Source organism: Trachypithecus francoisi, unplaced genomic scaffold, assembly GCF_009764315.1.
Source record: "Trachypithecus francoisi isolate TF-2019V2 unplaced genomic scaffold, Tfra_2.0 Lachesis_group5, whole genome shotgun sequence".
Taxonomy (NCBI): Eukaryota; Metazoa; Chordata; class Mammalia; order Primates; family Cercopithecidae; genus Trachypithecus; species Trachypithecus francoisi.
In genome coordinates this window covers 83,189,084-83,211,627 of record NW_022681470.1, presented here as the reverse complement: position 1 = coordinate 83,211,627, position 22,544 = coordinate 83,189,084, and the positions used below count along the sequence as shown (strand labels likewise).

Below are 22,544 nucleotides of genomic sequence, written 5' to 3'. Positions count from 1 at the left end.
TCTGATTTATGGGATTATAGGTAATTTTCATTTTGTTCTTTGGAATTTTCGTATCTTTTAAATTTTCTGTGATAGATAATCAGGAAAAGAAAACTAGTAAATTATTAAGTTAAAAGAAAATTTGGTTGGTATACATTGGATAGTAGGGAGAATGAAAATTCCTGATGGACATCACCTCTCTTGGAAAGAGCAATTGATTTGACAGCAAGTTTGTTTGTTTGTTTGTTTTTTTTTGAGACAGAGTCTCACTTTGTCATCCAAGCTGGAGTGTGGTGGCATGATCCCAGCTCACTACACCCTCTGCTTCACAGATTCAAATGATTCTCCTGCCTCAGCCTCCCGAGTAGCTGAGATTACAGGCGTCTGCCATCAAGCCTAGCTAATTGTTGTATTTTTAGTAGAGACAGAGTTTCACCATGTTGGCCAGGCTGGTCTCGAACTCCTGACCTCAAGTGATCCACCCACCTCAGCCTCCCAAAGTGCTGGGATTACAGGCGTGGACCTGCCACACTCGGCCTGACAGCAAGTTTTATATGGTTCTTTCTCAGGCTTGACGTCTACATTGTTGAGGACCTGGAACTGTGCCTGGCACAGAGCAAACACTCTGGAAATATTTGCTTGTAATAAGGACAGAGAAGGAAATTGGCGTCATGGGATTTGGGAGATATCTGTTCTACTGTTGAAAGCAGCACTGTCAGGCTAAGGAAGTTTTAAACTTCACTGTTTGTGTCTCAGTTTTCCTGTCAAATAGATAATAAATAGTTGTTTCCCACTGTGACCTGTTAGTGGCCTCATGGAACTATTTCAATAATAAATGATTTCAACAATAAATGATTTCAACAATATCCCTATCAAAATTTTAGCTGCCCTTTTTTTATTTTTTTGCAGAAATTGACAAACTGATCCTAAAATTTATATGAATATACAAGGGACTCAGAATAGCCAAAACAATCTTGGAAAAGAAGAACAAAGTTGGAGGACTCACACCTCCCAATTTCAAAACTTACTACAAAGCTACAATAGTCAAGACAGCAGGGTACTGTAATAAGGATAGAGATTAATGGCACATAATTGAGAGTCCAGAAATACACTGTCAAATATGGTTAGTTGATTTTCAACAAGAGTGGCAAGACAATTCAATGAGGAAAAATAATCTTTTCAACAAATGGCGTGGGGGTAACTGGATTTCCTCATGCAAAACAATGAAGTTGAACCCCCAATATCATATCATATCATATCATATCATATCATATCATATATCATATCAAAATTAATTTAAGGCTGAATGTGGTGACTTAACACCTGTAATCCCAGCACTTTGGGAGGCCAAGGCAGAAAGAGCCTAGGAGTTCGAGACCAGCCTCAGCAACACAGCAAAACCCTATGTCTACAAGAAAAAAAAATTTTTAATTAGCCTGGCATAGTGGTACAATCTGTGGGCCCTGCTACTGGGGAAGCTGGGGCAGTAGGATCACTTGAGCCCAGGAGGCTGAGATTGCAGTGAACCATGTTCATGCCACCTCATTCCAGCCAGGGTGCCAGAGAGAGACTTTCTCTATCTCTCAAAAAAAAAAAAAATTTTTTTTTTTTAATTCAAAATGGATTGTAGGCCAGCGCAGTGGTTCACACTTGTAATCCCAGAAGTTTGGGAGGCTGAGGTGGGCAGATCACCTGAGGTCAGGAGTTTGAAACCAGCCTGGCCAACATGGCGAAACCCCGTCTCTACTAAAAATACAAAAATTAGCTGGGCATGGTAGTACACACCTGTGATCCCAGCTACTCAGGAGGCTGAGACAGGAAAATCGCTTGAACCCGGGAGGCAGAGGTTGCAGTGAGCTGAGATTGTGCTACAGCACTCCAGCCTGGGCAACAGAGCAAAACTCTGTCTCAAAAAAAAAAAAAAAAAAAAAAAGTCTGGGTGTAGTGGCTCACGCCTGTAACCCCAGCACCTTGGGAGGTTGAGGAGGGCAGATCACAAGGTCAGGAGATCAAGACCATCCTGGCCAACATAGTGAAACCCCGTCTCTACTAAAATAAAAAAGAAAAAAGAATTAGCCAGGTGTGATGGTGCACGCCTGTAGTCCCAGCTACTTGGGAGGCTGAGGCAGGGGAATTGCTTGAACCCAGGAGGCGGAAATTGTAGTGAGCCGAGATTGTGCCACCACTGCACTCCAGCCTGGGTGACAGAGCAAGACTCCATCTCAAGAAAAAAAAAAAAAAAAATATTGTAGACCTAAATGTAAGAGTGAAATGACAAAACTCCTAGAAAAAAACATAGGAATAAATCTTCATGACTTTGGATCATGCATTAGTTTTCAGAATATGACACCATAAGCACAAGTAACTAAGGAAAAAAATGATAAATTGAATTTCCATCAAAATTTAAAACTTTTATGCTTCAAAGAACATCATAAAGAAAGTGAAGGTCAGGCACGGTGGCTCAAGCCTGTAATCCCAGCACTTTGGGAGGCCGAGACGGGTGGATCACAAGGACAGGAGATCGAGACCATCCTGGCTAACACGGTGAAACCCCGTCTCTACTAAAAAATACAAAAAACTAGCCGGGCGAGGTGGCGGTCGCCTGTAGTCCCAGCTACTTGGGAGGCTGAGGCAGGAGAATGGCGTGAACCCGGGAGGCGGAGCTTGCAGTGAGCTGAGATCCAGCCACTGCACTCCAGCCTGGGCAGCAAAGCGAGACTCCGTCTCAAAAAAAAAAAAAAAAAGAAAGTGAAAAGACAATCTATAAACTGGGAGAAAATATTTGCAAATCATATATCTAATAAAGGACTTATATCTGGAATATAGATATAGCTCTTGTAAGAACTCTTACAACTTGGTAGTAAAAAGACAACCAAATTTTAAAAACGGGAAAGAATCTAAATAGCCATTTCTACAATATACAAATGGCTGATAAGCACATGAAAAGATGCTCAACATCATTTGTCATATGAAAAACGCAGGCTGAGGCGGGAGGATTGCTTGAGCCCAGGAGTTTGAGGTTGTAATGAGCCATGATGGTGCCACTGCATTCTAGCTTGGGTGACAGAGCAAGACCCTGACTCCAAGATAAAAGAAAGAAAGAAAAAGAAATGAAGAAAAAAATTACAAATCAAAACCACAATAAAGTACTCCTTTAAACCTACTAGAACAGCTACAAAAAAAAATACAAGGAGGGCCAGGCACGATGGCTCACACCTGTAATCCCAGCACTTTGGGAGGCCAATGCGGGCAGATCCTGAGGTCAGGAGATTGAGCCAATCCTGACTAACATGGTGAAACCCCGTCTCTACTAAAAATACAAAAAATTAGCCAGGCATGGTGGTGGTGGGTGCCTGTAGTCCCAGCTACTTGGGAGGCTGAGGCAAGAGAATTGCTTGAACCCGGGAGGCAGAGGTTGCTATGAGCCAAGATTGCGTCACTGCACTCCAGCCTGGGCGACAGAGTGAGACTCTGTCTCGGGAAAAAAAAAAAAGGTATAAAAACAAGTGTTGGGGCTGGGTGCAGTGGCTCACACCTGTAATCCCAGTCCTTTGGGAGGATGAGGCGAGCCAGTCTTCTGAGGTCTGAGTTCAAGATCAGCCTGGCCAACATGGTGAAACCCTGTATCTACTAAAAATACAAAAATTAGCCTGGTGTGGTAGCGCACACCTCTTCTCCCAGTTTCTCGGAAGGCTGAGCCAGGAGAATGGCTTGAACCAGGAACGTGGAGGTCGCAGTGAGCCGAGATTGCACCACTGCATTCCAGGCTGGGGGATAGATCAGGTCTCCATCTCAAAAGAAAAAAAAAAGTGTTGGGGAGGATGTAGAGAAATCAGTACCCTCATACATTGCTGGTGGGAACGTAAAACGGCAACTGCTTTGGAACACAATTTGGGAGTTCCTCAAAAAGTTAAATAAAATTACCATATGACCCAGAAATTTCACTCCTATATATATCCAAGGGAATTAAAAACCTATGTTGATGCAGAACCTTGTACACAAATGTTCATAGCAGTGTTATCCCTAACAGCCAAAAGGTAGAAACAACCAAAATATCTATCAACTGATGGATGAATAAACCAAATCCATACAATGGAGGATTATTGAGCCACCAAAAGGAATGAAGTACTGATGCATACAACATGGTTGAACTTTGAAAACATGCTAATAAGTAAACGAAGCCAGATGGCTGGGCACAGTGGCTCACGCCTGTAATCCCAGCACTTTGGGAGGCCGAGGCGGGTGGATCACGAGGTTGGGAGATCAAGACCATCCTGGCTAACATGGTGAAACTCTGTTTCACTAAAAATACAAAAAATTAGACAGGCATGGTGGCGGGCGCCTGTAGTCTCAGCTACTCGGGAGGGTGAGGCAGGAGAATGGCTTGAACCCAGGAGGCAAAAGTTGCAGCGAGTCAAGATTGCTCCACTGCACTCCAACCTGGGCTACAGAGCAAGACCCTGTCTCAAAAAAAAAAAAAAAAAAAAAAAAAGAAGTGGCTATATATTGTATTATTCTATTTACATGAAATATCCAGAATAGTCAAATTTATAGTGATAGAAAGTAGATTGGTGGTGCTATGGGATGGGGATGGGGTGGAGAAATGAAAAGTGACTTGATAGGTGCCAGTTTCTTTTTGCAGTGATGAAATGTTCTAAAATTACATAGTAGTTATGGTTGCACAATTCTGTGAATATACTAAAAATCACTTAATTGTATGCTTTAAAAGGGTGAATTTTATGGCATGTAAAGTACATCTAAGTAAAGCTGTTATTAGAAAAAGAAAAGGGGCCGGATGTGTTGGCCTGTGCCTGCAATCCCAGCTACTTGGGAAGCTGAGGCAGGAGGACAGCTTGAGCCCAGAAGTTGGGAGACCAGCCTGGGCAACATAATGAGACACCATCTCTAAAAAATAAAAAAAGGAAAGGAAAAGAAAAGAAAAGGATGGGGGCAAGGGGACGGACAGCATCCGAACAAATACCTAATGCATGCAGGGCTTAAAACCTAGATGATGGTTTGATAGATGCAGCAAACCACCATGGCACATGTATAGCTATGTAACAAACCTGCAGGTTCTACACATATATCCCAGAACTTAAAGTATTAGAAAAGAAAAAAGAAAAAAAGGCTGGGTGTGGTGGCTCATGCCTATAATCCCAGCACTTTGGGAGGCCAAGACAGGAAGATTGCTTGAGCTCAGGAATTTGAGACCAGCCTGGGCAACATGGTAAAAACCCGTATCTACAAAAAAATGCAAAAATGTGTGGTGGTGCATGCCTGTGGTCCCAGCTACTCGGGAGGTTGAGGTGGGAGGATAGCTTGAGCCTGGGAGGTCAAGGCTGCAGTGAACTGTAATCACACCACTGCTCTACAGCCTGGGCAACAGTGCAAGACCATCCCCAAAAAAAAAAAAAAAAAAAAGAAAAGGCAAATGACACAAGGAGGTCTCTTAAACCAGAGCATTGGAAGTTGGACTAGTGCAAAGCTTTCAGGGGACCAAAGTCCCTGCAAGGTCACAGGGGCAGCCTGAACCTTTTCCTTCCTGCCCTACAGTGCAGGCATTCCTGCCCCTTTCCCCGATGTGAAACACAGCCAGCTCTGTGGTCTCTATGAGGTTGCTAAATGATTTTTAGAACCCGAGTTAGCCAGTGGCCCTGTGAGCTGCCAGTCATGCTGAGTGACTGTTATTTTTTTTATTTTTTTTATTTTTTTATTTTTTGAGACGGAGTCTCACTCTGTCGCCCAGGCTGGAGTGTAGTGGCCGGATCTCAGCTCACTGCAAGCTCCGCCTCCCAGGTTCACGCCATTCTCCTGGCTCAGCCTCCCAAGTAGCTGGGACTACAGGCGACCGCCACCTCGCCCGGCTAGTTTTTTGTATTTTTTAGTAGAGACGGGGTTTCACCGTGTTCACCAGGATGGTCTCGATCTCCTGACCTCGTGATCCACCCGTCTCGGCCTCCCAAAGTACTGGGATTACAGGTTTGAGCCACCGCACCCGGCCCTGAGTGTTCTAAAAAGGCCTGACCTCCTTCAAACAGCTCATCTAGAAGGTTCTTGCTCCCCTTGCCTGGAAGGTCTCCTCTGCCCACCTGTGCCTTAGCCCCTCCTTACTATGCCTCTTACATAGGGCATTCTGCAGCCCCCTGTGGGCTTTTTAAATCTACCCCTTCCTGCCCTGGGCCCTCTCCCCCAAATCACAAGTCATTCGCTTCACCAAATTTGGTGGATCAAAAACCCATGAGGCATGCTTTTATTTTTTAAGAGACAGATTCCTGAAATTCACCCCACTGAAATTCTGAGTCAGTAGGTTGGGGGCAGGCCTGGGACTCTCAAAGCTCCCCCAGGTGATTCTGATGATCAGCCAGATTTGGGAACCTTTGATCCAGTTCACCCTCCCACCCAGTGCTCCAGCATCCCTGCCAAGAGGTTGACTCAGCTTTTCCAAGAAGCATTCCCTGACTTGCCTCGCCGAGGTGGGAGCTCCACCCAAGTGCTTCGAAAATGCTGTGCTCATCATCACCCCCAATCTTAAGGTGAATCATGGATTGTCATCGCCTGTTTAAATGTCTCACTCCCCCACTAGACTCTTTGAAGAAGGGGACTGTGTCTTAGTTAATGTATTACCCCCAATACCTGACTTGTAGTAAGGACTTCGTGTATTTATCAAATGAGTGAATGGATGAATGAACACCACTAGAAATCTACTAATATAATACAGTCACTAGCTAAGGTATAATGATTTTGCTTGTACAGCATTGGGTGTGAATAATTTGCCAGTGAAAATATTTATTTGGTTATTCGGTAAAAGGAATTAGATTTTGATATATCAGCTCTGAAAATCTGGCTGGAAGCTAGCTGTCCTTTAGACAGGTAGGTCCAGCTGTTCTCACAAGTGCGTCATTTGGGAAGACATAACATTCACTGGAAGGATTTGACGTATTATTAGGCTCTGTAGTGTGTAAATGTGAGATAAAATAAAGTATGAGCTGATTTAGATTTATCCATATCTAGTCAAGGGCAGATTCATATTTTGAGGGGCTTGAAGCTTGGACAATTTTGGAGGCCTTCTTTTTAAAAAGCTCTTGTTTCTCTACCACCCCCAAACTTCTAGTGCCAGGAGCCCAGGACAGGCTCATTTTGTGACATCACATCTGACCCTATACCTTTATGACATGCCAGGTGGGTCTTTACAGTGAGTAAAGGAGTATTCCTGGATGTCATCCCTGTACTGATATAGCTAGCAATAACTTCTTATCTACTTAAGTGACAGCATACCACATATGTCTCCCACATCTCATAAATATGTCCCCAACATCCCATACTAAATGTAGTTCCAATGCAACTTCCTCTTAGCTGGATCTCCAGGATGCCCATGGCCTCTCCAATGTCATTGACATCAGCGGAAAGTGGTGGAGGGGAAGTTAGGGTAGAGACAGAGAACTAGTTAACGTATCTTAACTTTGAAATTTTTATAAAAACAGATTACCATGAGAGCACACAGTAATCCCCTCCCAGAGCCATGAAAGAGGACAGTGCAGTTGAGGGGCCATGAAGCTTAAACTCATAATTTCATGATAATGAGTTTCATGATAAATGCACCTTTGCAAACGAACATTTATTGAGCATCCCTTACATGCCAAGCACTGTTTCAGGCACTCAGAATGAAGCGGTGAATAAAATAATCAAAGCCCATGACCTCATGGGACACACATCTAGACTAGTTAAAATAGGTGTGTTTTCTTGGTTTATGAGGACAGGAACATTGGATGTATTGGCCACTACTGCCTGACTCTCAATAAATATCTGTGCAATGAATAAATGAAAGATGGAATGAATGAAACATTTCAGAACTAAAAAGTATTGTGCTGTTGAGATTTGGTATGTCAATGAAATTCGGCACAAATTACAAAGTTGCTACAAAGCCTGTGAAAAATTATAAGGACGATAATGACATGGGTGTTGTACCACAGTTTTCCAGGACCCAAGCAGGACTATTATTCTGACATGTATTAACATTGGCAGGTAACCAGAGATTCCTCTTCCTTTCTGGAATGAAATTGGCACTCCAGTTAGTACACCTCCAAGGCAGGCCCTCCCTCAGGTTTGGAAGGTTAAAAACAGGGAGAGACAAGTGAGAACCAGTCCCAGTCCTGTGTCACCAACTCCTCCTGCTTCTGCCCGCTGGCTGCAGGAGCTACTGGAGATATGGCCCTCACAGCTGCTCATCTGTCACAGCATTCACTACAGGTGATCGGGTAACCTCTCCCTCCCATTGGCCCCTACCACCACCACCACCACCTTCTACTTCACAGGAGATAGAGGTAATCAGAGGACAATGCCCACAGTCACCAAACCTGCAACGTTACTGCACCTGAGTCCATCTTCCCCTTTATTCCTCTGTTAAGGATGGAACGAGCCCCAGCTGCATCATTTATTAGCTCTGTGACATGGAGCAATTGTGAGGGCTTCAGTTAAAGATTGCCTCTACTTTTTTTTTTTTTTTTTGAGACGGAGTCTCGCTCTGTCTCCAGGATGGAGTTCAGTGGCACAATCTCGGCTCACTGCAACCTCCGCCTCCCAGGTTCAAGCAATTCTCCTGCCTCAGCCTCCCGAGTAGCTGGGACTACAAGCATGTACCACCATGCCCAGCTAATTTTTTATATTTTAGTGGAGACGGGGTTTCACCATGTGGGTCAGGATGGTCTCGATCTCCTGACCTCGTAATCTGCCCGCCTCGGCCTCCAAAGTGCTGGCATGGTCCCCACTTTTTTTTTTTTTTTTTTTTTGAGATGGAGTCTCGCTCTGTCGCCCAGGCTGGGGTGCAGTGGCGCGATCTTGGCTCACTGCAAGCTCTGCCTCCCGGGTTCTCGCCATTCTCCTGCCTCAGCTTCCCAACTAGCTGGGACTACAGGCGCCCGCCACCACGCCTGGCTAATTTTTTTGTGTTTTTACTAGAGACAGGTTTCACCATGTTAGTCAGGATGGTCTCAATCTCCTGACCTCGTGATCTGCCCCCCTCGGCCTCCCAAAGTGCTGGGATTACAGGCGGGAGTCACTGCACCTGGCTGAGGATGGTCCGCACTTTTTTTTTTTTTTTTTGAGATGGAGTCTCGCTCTGCCACCCAGGCTGGAGTGCTGTGGCCAGATCTCAGCTCACTGCAAGCTCCGCCTCCCGGGTTCACACCATTCTCCTGCCTCAGCCTCCCGAGTAGCTGGGACTACAGGCGCCCACCACCTCGCCCGGCTAATTATTTTGTATTTTTTAGTAGAGACGGGGTTTCACCGTGTTAGCCAGGATGTCTGGATCTCCTGACCTCGTGATCAGCCCGTCTCGGCCTCCCAAAGTGCTGGGATTACAGGCTTGAGCCACCGCGCCCGGCCCGGTCCGCACTTTTAAATGAGAAGAATAGTACCTACTCTCTAGGGTGGTTGTGGTCATTAAATGAGATGATAGAGCCAAATGCAGTGGCTCATGCATGTAATCCCAGCACTTTGGGAGGTTGAGGCGGAAGGATTGCTTGAGCCCAGGAGTCTGAGACCATCCTGGGTAACATGGTGAGACTTCATCTCTAAAAGAAATTTTAAAAATTAGCTGGGCATGGTGGCACATATCTGTAGTCTCCACTACTTGGGAGACTAAGGTGGGAGGACTGCTTCAGCCCAGGAAGTCAAGGCTGCAGTGAGCCGTGATTGTACCACTGCACTCCAACGTGGACAACTGAGCAAGACCTTGTCTCAAACAAACAAACAAACAAACAAAAAGACATAATGGAAAAGGTACATGGTGCCTGGCATGAGAAACTTTCTTTTATTATTAATATTGCTGTTACTATTCTTATCATTTCTGTCCAAGGCCAATGTCTTCCATGGTGTCTTGCCTTTTCAGAAACTCCGCTTCTATCAGTTATTCACTCTCCCTGTTCCTTCAGCCTTTCTTCTATAGCCTCCTACCCATCACCATATAAACAAATACAATTTACTTCAATTTTTAAAAATGACAGTGTAATTAAGAACTTTCCTTGACCTCACCTGCCCCTCTATCTGTCATTCTTTCTCAACTGCAATCTTTGAAGAGTAGCTCGCATTCACGGTCTCTGTGATGCTGTTTTCCTCCGTTCCTTTCTGCATCTACCCAGCACTTGTTGGAGTCAGACTTAGCAAGGTCACTAAAACCTTCCTGTGGCTTGATCCAGTGACTGCCTTGAGTCTTTTATTCCTTGACCTCTCAGTAGCTTCCCAAGTTGCTTATTGTTCCTCCTTTGATGTGCTTTTCATCCCTTGACTTCAGGACGTCCTGCTCTTTAACTCCTACTTTCCCAGTCACTCCTCCCAGTGTCCTGTGTGGGCTCCTCTCCCTTTGTGAGTTCTTCAGCTTCTGCTCATCCCTAAGTGGCTGTATTCTCTCCTGGTCTAGCCCTCATTTTGTCCTCTTCTTACTCTTCCCTCTCCTCTGGTTCATCCCAATGATGCTGAGGCTTCCATTATCATCTAAAGCTGGAAATCAATCATCCAGTGCCGACAGTCCAGACCTCTCTCCCAGGCTCCAGACACATAAATCCAGCTGTCTGCTGCCATTCCCCATTTACATTCCCCACAGGCCCCTCAACATCCATATGCTCAAAATAAGCTCTTCATCTTCCCCCATAAACTAGTCCTTCCTCCTGTTTCCTATTTCGGTGAACGGCATCTCCCTGGACCCAGTTGCCCACGCTAGAAACTTGAGAGTCTCCCTTTACTTCTTCTTTATCCAATCAATTAACAAGGCCTGTCCATTATCCCGCCTATAAATCTCTCAACTTCATTTGTTTCTTTTCACTTACACAGTCACTACTCTCTTGTAACTGGCCTTCTTGTTTCCAACTCCCTCCCTTCTCCAGGATAAAACGCAGAATCTAGGCAGGTTGGGTGAGACTGGAGGGGCAGGCTCCGCTCCCTGTGATCGGCCCTTGCTTACCTCTCCAACCTCAGGTCTTTTCTCTTCTTCGCCACCTACCCTTCGCTCCAGCCACACAGCTCCACTTTTACTTTCCAAAAAGCCAGGCTCCATCTTGTCTTTGGGCCTTTGATTCTGCCACTCACTCTAAATAGATTAATCTTTGCAGCCTTAAGTTTTTGTTACCACTGGGGCCATCCCCCCGACAGCTCCCCTTATTTACCCTACTGTAACATTCCCCGCACTGTGCCCCAACTGCCTGTTTGCCTGTCCTCTCATCTAGTCTACAAACTCCTTGATGAAGGGACTCAGCCTCTTTTGTTCACTGCTGAACAAGACTCTAAGTAGCACTTGGCTTGAGGTAGGTGCTGGACATGTGATTGCTGGGTGAATGAATGGAGGACATGTGATTGCTGGGTGAATAAACGGAGGACATGTGATTGTTGGGTAAATAAATGGAGGACATGTGATTGCAGGGTGAATAATGGAGGACAGGTGATTGTGGGGTGAATAAATGGAGGACATGGGATTGTCGGGTGAATGAATGGAGGACACGTGATTGTGGGGTGAATAAATGGAGGACACGTGATTGTGGGGTAAATAAATGGAGGACACCTGATTGTTGGGTGAATAAATGGAGGACACGTGGTTGTTGAGTGAATAAATGGACACGTGATTGCTGGGTGAATGAACGGAGGACACGTGATTGTTGGGTGAATGAACGGAGGACACATGATTGCTGGGTGAATGAACGGAGGACACGTGATTGTTGGGTGAATGAATGGAGGACACATGATTGTTGGTGAATGAAGGGAGGACACGTGATCGCTGGGTGAATGAACGGAGGACACGTGATTGTTGGGTGAATGAATGGAGGACACATGATTGTTGGTGAATGAACGGAGGACACGTGATTGCTCGGTGAATGAATGGAGGGCGCATGATTGCTGGGTGAATGAATGGGCCACTGGTTCTTCTACATATCCATGCAGCCAGTAGAAACCTGGTCCTCAGAGGTTACCGCGTAAGCTTTTTAAGCACCTCTTTTCTGACAGCTCAACACTGACCCACACATTCTTTCCACTGCCAAGCCTCAAACTCTGAGCCAGGCGGTGGAGGAGAAAAGAGGTGGGGTGACCTTCCTTTGGAACAGAACGTGGATTCTCTCTTTTCTGAGGTCAAGTCTACCAGCTCCCTCCCTTATTCATTTCTTCTCCACCCCTTAGCATCAATGTATCATCACTTACCCACCTTGCCTTCCTTTCTGTGTCAGAAGAGGAGGGGTCCCTCCTTCCAGCCAAGGTTAGCCCTTCTATGAGAGCCCTTGGTTCTGTGCCTCTTAGGAATCATCATGAACCCATTGTCCCCTTGTCTTCCCGTTTAACAGCATCCTCTCTGTGGTCTCCTTCCTTTCTACAGATACACAAACTGAATGAAGTTTCTTGTCTTGAAAACCTCGTGACTTTTTCTTTTCTTTTTCTTTTGATACAGGGTCTCACTCCTGTCACCCAGGCTGGAGTGCAGCAGTGCGATCAAAGCTCACTGCAATCCCTACCTTCTGGGCCCTAGTGATCCTCCTGCTTCAGCCTCCCAAGTAGCTGGGACCACAGGCATGTGCCACCACGCCTGGATAATTTTTGTATTTTTTGTAGAGACAGGGTTTCACTATGTTGCCCAGTATGGTCTCGAACTCCTGGGTTTGAGCGATCCACCCACCCTCGCCTCCCCAAGTGCTGGGATTACAGGTATGAGCCACTGCGTCTGGCCAACAAATTATTTTAAAAAGGATTTTCCACTATACTTTCTGCCTCCACTGTTTTCACCCTCTCGCTCTTTCCTCCCAGCTCCCTCTCCTTCCCATCTATATTGAACACGCTTTCTTTAAGGTCACAAATGACTTAGTCCAGCTCATGTTTGAGGCTTGCCCCTACTCTCTACTGACACATATGCCCCAGGTTTCTGCCTCACCTTCCCCATCGTCCAACAAGGGTTTATTGAGCACCTGTTCTGTGTGCAGCCCGGTGGTGGGGAAGGAAGAGTTATCAAAAAGTGGCCTCTGAACTCAGAGGTGTGACTAAGACACACACACGGAACTCTACTGAACAGTGGATGGCAGAATATTAGGCCAAGTTATGTGGCACAGACTGTGCTTCCCATTAGGGAAGAGAGAGAACAGCCAGGCTGGAACAGGCAAAGAAATCTTGAAGCTTAAGGTACGAGCTAAGATAAACTCTATGATGGGTGGGATTTTAGGGAGTGGGAATGGAGTTGGGAAGCAAGTGCCAGGTTACAGTAAGACAGGGGCAAGACCTCTACCATCTAAGATTCCTTCAGAGATTTTTCTTCACATTAAAATGTAAATAACTGAGAAGGACTAAAAATGTAACCTATTTAAGTTGTACTTGCATTTTACATTAAAGACTTCAACTAAGAAGATGCAGTCTTTTTTTTTTTTTTTTTTTTGAGATGGAGTTTCGCTCGTCGCCCAGGCTGGAGTGTAGTGGAGTGATCCTGGCTCACTGCAACCTCCGCCTCCCGGGTTCAAGCGATTCTCCTGCCTCAGCCTCCCAAGTAGCTGGGATTACAGGTATGCGCCACCATGCCCAGCTAATTTTGTATTTTCAGTAGAGACCACCATCTTGGCCTGGCTGGTTTTCAACTCCTGACCTCAGGTGATCCGCCTGCCTCGGCCTCCCAAAAGTGCTGGGATGGTGTGAGCCACTGCACCGGGCCTGCAGTCTTAATGATAGAATTTCAGCCATTTCCTGATTTAGAAAAGAATATAATAGTAACGAAAAACCAAAAGAAGAGTCATCCCTCTCTCTGTTCAGTTTGCAAATTTTCCCCTATAAGAATCATGCATGGGGCTGGGCTCGGTGGCTTATGCCTATAATCCCAGCACTTTGGGAGGCCAAGGAGGGTGGATCACCGGAGGTCAGGAGTTTGAAATCAGTCTGACCAACAAGATGAAACTCCGTCTCTACTGAAAATACAAAAAATTAGCCGGCATGGTGGTGTGTGCCTGTAATCCCAGCTACTCCAGAGGCTAAGACAGGAGACTCACTTGAACCCGGGAGGCGGAGGTTGCAGTCAGCCAAGGTCGTGCCATTGCACTCCAGCCTGGGCAACAAAAGCGAAATTCCACCTCAAAAAAAAAAAAAAAAAAAAAAAAAAAGAAAGAAAGAAAAGAAAAGGAAAAAAGAATCATGCATGAATATAACAGCTCTGCCATGCAAATATTTTCTTGATACGAGGTCAGAGCCAGGCCTCGGGCACACACAACCGCATATCCTCCCAGTAGGCACTTTGCTCTCAGTGTAGGCTTGATACCATCTCTGTTCAGTGTGCTGTTATATTTGAGGTGTTATTTTAATCAAAACTATGTTTTTTTTTAAAAAGATCCTCTTTTATTTTTTGCAAAATGATTTGCAAGTAATAATAATAGCAGACGCTTAGCTAGTGTATACTGGAGACAGATTCTGCACTAAATGCTTTGCATATAGTTGCCCCCACATAATCTTTCAAAATAACACTGTGAAGAAGGTTCTTTTATAATCCCCATTTACACATGAGGAAACTGAGGCAGCTGGGTTAAATAACTTGCTGGGAAGTTAAGGAGTTAGGATTCCACTCAGGAAATGGGGGAAGGGGAGGCAGTTACATGGCTTCCCTCTTGCAGGAAGTTCTCATTGACCTGCCAGCTTCCCACGCTATTGACAGTGGCTTCTGAGCTCCTGAAGCTTCAGAAATGTTTACATTTTATTAGTGTAATGATAGTTTGCGATATCTAACCCATAGCAGTGTTTCTCAAACTGTGTGAAGGACTGATTTGATTTTTTTTTTTTTTTTTTTTTTGAGACAGAATCTCACTCTGTGACCCAGGCTGGAGTGCAGTGGCGCAATCTCGGCTCACTGCAGGCTCTGCCTCCCAGGTTCACACCATTCTCCTGCCTCAGCCTCCCGAGTAACTGGGACCACAGGTGCCCGCCACCATGCCCTGCTAATTTTTTGTGTTTTTAGTAGAGACGGGGTTTCACCATGTTAGTCAGGATGGTCTCAATCTCCTGACCTTGTGATCTGCCCACCTTGGCCTCCCAAAGTGCTGGGATTACAGGTATGAGCCACCACACCCGGCCAATTTGATTTTATTTTTAAAAATTTCTAGGGGCCGGGCATGGTGGTTCATGCCTGTAATCCCAGCACTTTGAGAGGCCAAAGTGGGTAAATCACCTGAGGTCAGGAGTCCAAGACCAGCCTGGCCAACATGGTGAAACCTCGTCTCTATTAAAAATACAAAAAATTAGCTGGGCGTGGTGGCAGGTGCCTGTAATCCCAGCTACTCAGGAGGCTGAGGCAGGAGAATTGCTTGAACCCAGGAGGTGGAGGTTGCAGTGAGCTCAGATCGTGCTATTGCACTCCAGCCTGGGCGACAAGGGCAAAACTCCATCTTAAAAAAAAAAAAAAAAAAAAAAAAATTTGGCTAGGCACAAAGGCTTACACTTGTAAATCCAGCATTTTGGGAGGCCGAGATGGGAGGATCCCTTCAGCCCAGGAGTTCAAGACCAGCCTGGGAAACATGAGACCCCCATCTCTTAAAAAAAAGAAAAAAGAATTAGCTGGGTGTGGTGGCTCATACCTATAGTCCCAGCTGCTATTCAGAAGGCTGAGGCAAGAGGATCACTTGAGCCCAGGAATTCAAGGTTGCAGTGAGCTTTGATCATGCCACTGCACCCCAGCCTGGGTGACAGAGCAGGACCCTGTCTCAAAAAAGAAAAAAAAGTCCTAATCATTGTATACAAACAATTTGATAATTGTTATGAGTTTCTAAATCCTCTCAATTTCTGTACTTATCTTGTTCCACATGAATAGTGAACAGTTTGCAGGCCAACACCAGTTGAAGGATGGTATTTTGATGGGGACCAATATGTGGTATCAACAAAGCAGCTTCATACTTTTAAAATTTCATTTCATTCATTCAATATAGATTTTTTAAGTGCTTACTACATAGCAGGCACCCAACTAGGTGCTACAAATCAAGTAGGAAAAAAGAACAAAGGGGCCTTCATGAAGTTAACATTCTAGCAGGGAAAGCAGAGTTGAAACAATTAACTGAAAATTAATTAATTTTTATAATTAATTATAACAATAAATACCACTGGGAGTGGTGGCTCACCCCTGTAATCCCAGCACTTTGGGAGGCTGAGGAAGGTGGATCACCTGACGTCAGGAGTTCAAGACCAGCCTGGCCAACATGGTGAAACCCCATCTCTACTAAAAATACAAAAAAATTAGCCGGGCATGGTGGTGGGCGCCTGTAATCCCAGCTACTGGGGAGGCTGAGGTAGAGAATTGCTTGAATCCAGGAGGCGGAGGTTGCAGTGAGCCGAGATCGTGCCACTGCACTCCAGCCCGGGCAACAAGAGTGAAACTCTATCTCAAAAATAAAATAAAATGAATAAAAATTAAAAATTAATACTAAGGAGAAGATCAGAATACTCAGCGCTCCTATTGGGGTTCCCAAAGCTAGGCTGATGGGTAAGGGAATGCTTCTCTAAGGAATCCTTCATCTTAGAGCTGAAGAATGAGCAGGGGCTGCAAGGCCCCAAATGGGGAAAGAGGGTTCTAGGGAGAAGGAGGGACAGAGAGAGCCCTGGAGCAGAGAGACACACAGGAGGCTGCTGAAATAGTGTCCTGCAGGTCTCTAGAGCCCATGCCAAGGACGGTGCATTTTATCTCAAGAGCCATGGAAATCTCCTGAAGGATTTTAAGCTGGGGCTGGGCAAAATGGTCAGATTTGCCTTTTAAAAGTCACACTTACACTTTCCCAGTAATTTAAACACAACAGATTTTCATAATAATTGTAACAGGGAACTAACAATTCATTACAGAGATTTTCACATATGAACAAAAAGTTTGGGACTGCTATCCTATCGAAAGAGTTATTTGTGATTCCCATGGCTCTACAAACACATGATGTAGACAGTCACTTACGCCTCCAAAGAAGTCGCTATGCTTCTTCTACCTCCTCCTCTCAGTCCCTATCATCCTCTAAGTAACATCTTAAGAAGAGTGGCTGTGTGAGGTATGTGACCAAACTCCACCCACTCCTCTTCTTTTGCACTAACAGAACCACAATTTAGTTCAAGCCAGCAATATTCCCAGGAAAAACTCATTTTTAGCCCTGTTAAAAATGACCATGTGACACAGTTCTGGCCAATGGGAAGACAGCAGAAATCTGCTGAGGATTCAGGGAAACCTTTTGCTTTCCAGATGAAAGGAGGCCATCTGACTAATACAGTTCTGTCCCCTTCCTCCTACCTTAAAAATCAGTTGTAAGTCCCAGAGGTGCTGCAGCCATCTTACCACCATGAGGCAACAAGCACAAAGATGAAAATCCAACATGGTAAGGTTGGTGGGACAGAAAGAAACTGAGTCCTTGAGGACCAGGCCTGGACTGTCCACTTCTGTTCTTCTTGTTACATGAGAAAAATAAACCCCTATAGGCTGAAGCTGCTGTAAGTCTGGTTTTCCGATGCTTCAAGTTGAAAGTAAGTGAGCTTCCCAATTGGAAATGGATGGTCCACAAAATCACATCAACTTGCATAGCACAGTCTTCTCCCCCCTGCGGCCATTCCCATCTTTGAACATCTAGATATTTCAAAGAAAAAGACTTTTCTATTATTTCTGACATCGCTTCGCCCTTCTCACCAGGAGCTGTAATGGGATAAGCAGGCTCTGCCATGGGTCCTTTGTTTCCTAAAAGGGGAAGGCTGGCGACGAGGCTTCGTGGAAAATGCTGATATACTACACCACATCAGAATGTGCTGTTCTCATTTATTTTTTAATACAAACCCATCTTTGCATGTGGGCACTGGCAAAGAGTTGATGGTTACGAAATGTTGGGCGACAGTGGTAATATGGGAGGTGACACACAGCAAAGGAATCTCATCTTCAAATTACACAGAACACAAAACCATTGTGGTTCATGACATAGCTCCCGCATTCTTTCCATATTTATCCAGCGGGGCTCCAGTGAATTGGACGGTGCCTTCTGCTTGTTTAGTGAGTGTGTAAAACTCCTGGACAGGGTTGTGTGAAGCAATGTGTAAAAGCCATGGTCGCCAGCCTGCTACGGCTACCTAATGTCCATTTTCCTCTGTGCCAGGAGCTCTGTGGAGAACCAATCCGCAGCTCTGTCACCCAGGCTGGAGTGCAGTGGTGCTATCTCAGCTCACTGCAGGCTCCACTTCCCGGGTTCACGCCATTCTCCTGCCTTAGCCTCCCGAGTAAGTGGGACTACAGGCGTTCACCACCACGCCCGGCTAATTTTTTGTACTTTTTAGTAGAGACGGGGTTTCACAGTTCGTACAACATTCAGGAAAGAAGTTCAGGAAGTAGTTGTCAGAAATGATGCACGCTACAGTTACTATATTCAGTGCCAAAGCAATTCATTTATTTTTACAGACACACACAAGCAGAAAGGGTGAATTCAAAGGTAGTCCTCCGGGCAGAGAAAACATTGCAATTCTAGACACACACTGTCAAGAAGCCCATATGTCTGCAATGTAAAGGGCTTTTTTAAGATTATAAGCTGTCTTTCAGACACAGCAGCTTCTTCTAAAAATAATTCCATTTGATCAGACAAAGTGGGAAGAATGCTACTGGTTGGTATCTCAGGGGCAAAGATAGAATCCAAACAGAGTATAATCTCTCATGCCTACAAAAGGGCCCTAGGAAGGACTATTCATCAAATAGGAGATATTTTAAAGGAACACATACACTGTGAGAGTGGCCAAAGGAAAATAGAAAATACTGAAATATATGCAAAACGAAGCCTCTGTGGTTTATAATGAGGCTGAAATCTCACTGATGGGGTCTGGCTTAACTCTGAATTAAGAGAATGAAGCTGAAATCCCCCTGACCTTGAGGCAGCAGCTGAAGACTTTAATGTATGTACATTTTCAGTCACTCAACTTTTGTAACATCTGGAGCATGATTAATGCTGTAAGGGGTTTAAGAACTTTTATTGGCACTAATAGTCATTGGTTGCCACTAAAAAGTGGTCCTGCTGCCAGCAAAACAAATGGTCAGGCATTTAAAGCCCCTATCAGGGTGGAAAAGGGCATTTTGCCAATTTTAATTTCCTCTTGGAAACCGTGTGGTTAATTTTCCAAACTATGTTTGAACCTCAAAAGTCCATACTTGCTTCACTGGGTTAGATGGGCTTTCTGGTATTTCAAAGAAGTTTAAAAAATCTTTGGAAAGTCTAAAAGTTTTAAGATAACAATTTGGAGAAAAAAGAAATATTATCAATATATGTGCAGAAAAATACCTTAGGAAAATTTAAAATATTAACAGCAGTTATGTGTGGAGTAGTAGAATTACCACTTATTTACACATTTTGCATTTTCCAAAATTTCTATTATAAGCATACATTATTTTTATAATCAAAAGACTTTATAAAATACTTTTAAGAGAAAAAAATATTTCAAGACTTCCTTCAAAAACCAGGCAGCTTTCTATAAAGAAAAAGGTGAGTTAGGCCAGGCACGGTGGCTCACACCTGTAATCCCAGATTTTTGAGAGGCTGAGGCAGGAGGATCCCTTGAGGTCAGTAGTTAAAGACCAGCCTGGCCAACATGGTGAAACCTCATCTCTACTAAAAATACAAAAATTAGCTGGGCCTGGTGGCACACACCTGTAATCCCAGCTACTCGGGAGGCTGAGGCAAGAGAGTCGCTTGAACCCAGGAGGCGAATGTTGCAGCGTACCACTGCACTCCAGCCTGGGTGGCAGAGTGAGACCATCGCAAAAAAAAAAAAAAAAAAGAAAGAAAGAAAGAAAAGAAATGAAAAAGGTGAGTTGGATTCCACCTTTGGCACTCACTAGTATGTAACCTTGATATTAGAGATAAGCTTTATAAGATTAAATTAAATAGATATAAAGTGCCTGCAGGGGTGCAAGACATATTGTAAATGCTTAATAAATGTGAGTTAGCATCATTATTTCACCTCAAATGATGTTCAACATTCAAAGCAGTATTCAGAGGGCCCCAGGTATAGAATGCAATTCTGATGAGAAATTTATATGAATTTTTTTTTTTTTTTGAGATGGAGTCTCACTTTTTCACCCAGACTGGAGTGCATGGCGTGATCTCAGCTCAATGCAAGCTCTGCTTCCTGGGTTCAAGCAATTCTCTGCCTCAGCTGGGATTACAGGTGCCCACCACCATGCCCGGCTAATTTTTTTGTGTTTTTAGTAGAGACAGGGTTTCACCATCTTGGCCAGGCTGGCCTTGAACTCCTGACCTCATGATCCACCCGCCTCGGCCTCCCAGAGTGATGGGATTACAGGAGGAATTTTTTTTTTTTTTTTTTTTGAGACGGAGTCTCACTCTGTCACCCAGGTAGTGGTACGATCTCAGCTCACTGCAGGCTCCACTTCCTGGGTTCATGCCATTCTCCTGCCTCAGCCTCCCGAGTAGCTGGGACTACAGGCGTTAACCACCACGCCCGGCTAATTTTTTGTATTTTTTAGGAAAGATGGGGTTTCACAGTGTTAGCCAGTATGGTTTTGATCTCCTGACCTCGTGATCTGCTCACCTCGGCCTCCCAAAGTGCTGGGATTACAGGTGTGAGTTACCAACCTGAATTTTTAAAAGGAAGGAAAACTGTCCTGAAAATAAGATTACAGAAAAGTCCTTTCATATTGCCAAAGTGTGGGAATTCTCCCTTTCTCTCCACTCCATGGTAAGGAGGAAGGGATCACGATGAGAAATTTATGCACATTGATTGGATGCCACTGTTTGGGATCAGAATCTGGCTTCCTTACACTTCTCATTGGCTTCCAGACAGATTAAAAATGTGAGACTCTCGTCCGGGCGCGGTGGCTCAAGCCTGTAATCCCAGCACTTTGGGAGGCCGAGACGGGCGGATCACGAGGTCAGGAGATCGAGACCATCCTGGCTAACATGGTGGAACCCCGTCTCTACTAAAAAATACAAAAAACTAGCCGGGCGAGGTGGTGGGCGCCTGTAGTCCTAGCTACTCGGGAGGCTGAGGCAGGAGAATGGCGTAAACCCGGGAAGCGGAGCTTGCAGTGAGCCGAGATCCGGCCACTGCACTCTAGCCTGGGCGACAGAGCGAGACTCTGTCTCAAAAAAAAAAAAAAAAAAAAAATGTGAGACTCTCATGACCACTTGTCAGGGATCCCCATGCCTGGGTCAGGTGCAGTAATGTGGGTCACAGCAGCTGCCATTCCCACAGCTGTTGGCCGTCGGCCCTGGCAGGGACTATTTCAGGTTTTACTGAGTATTTCTTGCCCCACTACCAAAGCTTTGAGAAATGCTTTGAACCATCCAAAGACCAAAAGGCCCTCCCAGCCTCCATTCTTAAGAGACCAGCATTCTGCTAAGTTAGCCTTAGTGAGGGTAGGGTTTCTCTCCTGCTGGGCAGAGACTGTCCCCTGCTAGGCCATAGCTTTCAGGGAACAGAACCATAAACCTCCTTTCTCCAAGTCAAAACTTTTTGGAAGGATTTTCTGCTCAATTTTTCTAGTCATTCCAGCTAAATATGGCTAAAATTAACTCTTTCCCTGCAGTGAGGGTCTGAAGAGTTGAGGAAGAATAATACTAGCTAGCATTGATTACCACTTACTCTGTGCCTGACATTGTGCTAAGCAACTTCTGTATTGCTGTAGATATGTATCACAACAACCTCATGAGGTAGATACAGTTATTATTACTATTTTATAGAGTACTGGCCCCAAATTACTGTGACTCTACAACCAACTTCTTGTATGTACAGGCCTAGGAGCATCCTCTGCTTTCTGTCTCTCTCTCTCATAAAATTTCTCAAATGATTACCAGTTAAAAATGAGCAAGTTTGAGCCAGACAGGTGCAGTGGTTCAGGGTTATAATCCCAGTGCTTTGGGAGGCCAAGATGGGAGGATCACTTGAGCTCAGGAGTTCAAGAGCAGCCCAAGCACCTATTGGGACCCTGCCTCTAAAAAAAATTTTTTTTTAATTAGCTAGGCCTGGTGGCATGCACTTGTAGTTCCAGCTATTTTAGAAGCTGAGGCAGGAAGATCTCTTGAGCCCAGGAATTTGAGGCTATCATTATCGTGCTACTGCACTCCAACCTGGGTAACAGCAAGATTCTTGTCTCAAAAAATAAATAAAACAAAAAGGTAAGTTTGGGTCTTTATGTATTCAAGGGAGCAATCTTTGTTAAATTATTTTCCTTTATTTCCACTCTCCCAACCCATTGATCCTGGGTACTTTTCTAGATGATCTTGAATCCAGGTTTCACATATGATTTCTTTATGTCATGTCCCTAAAGACTGATGCTCTAAATTGTTGGCCTCAATTCTCTCTTAAAAGCTTTAATATTCTTTTTTATGGCCCAGGGAACAAATGTACTTCCAGAGTGACCAAAAGATAGGATGGATAGAAAACTGGCCAGAACCATATGCGCTGAATTTTTTAGTGTAAGGAGAGCCCTATGGAGCCCATTATTCATTTATCACACAGGCATTCCTGGGCAACAGCTGACAAGTGCAAAACAATGCGCTGCACATTACCAGACTGTCAGGACACTTGATGCGGGCCAGCCATGGCAGCCCCTTCCTCCT

The 22,544-nt window shown here is 44.8% G+C and overlaps 1 long non-coding RNA gene across 2 annotated transcripts in view; it reads left to right on the top strand.

The window, feature by feature from the left end:
- The window catches only part of LOC117074933, a 100,159-nt gene that overhangs the window by 54,732 nt on the left and 22,883 nt on the right, over positions 1 to 22,544 (top strand). Inside the window, exon 6 of one of the 2 annotated variants that reach the window (XR_004433776.1) lies at positions 549 to 1,407. The exons of the other annotated variant lie outside the window; for it this stretch is intronic. This is a non-coding gene — a long non-coding RNA (uncharacterized LOC117074933). Of the gene's footprint in view, positions 1 to 548; positions 1,408 to 22,544 lie in introns of those variants that run through there. 2 annotated transcript variants of the gene reach the window in all.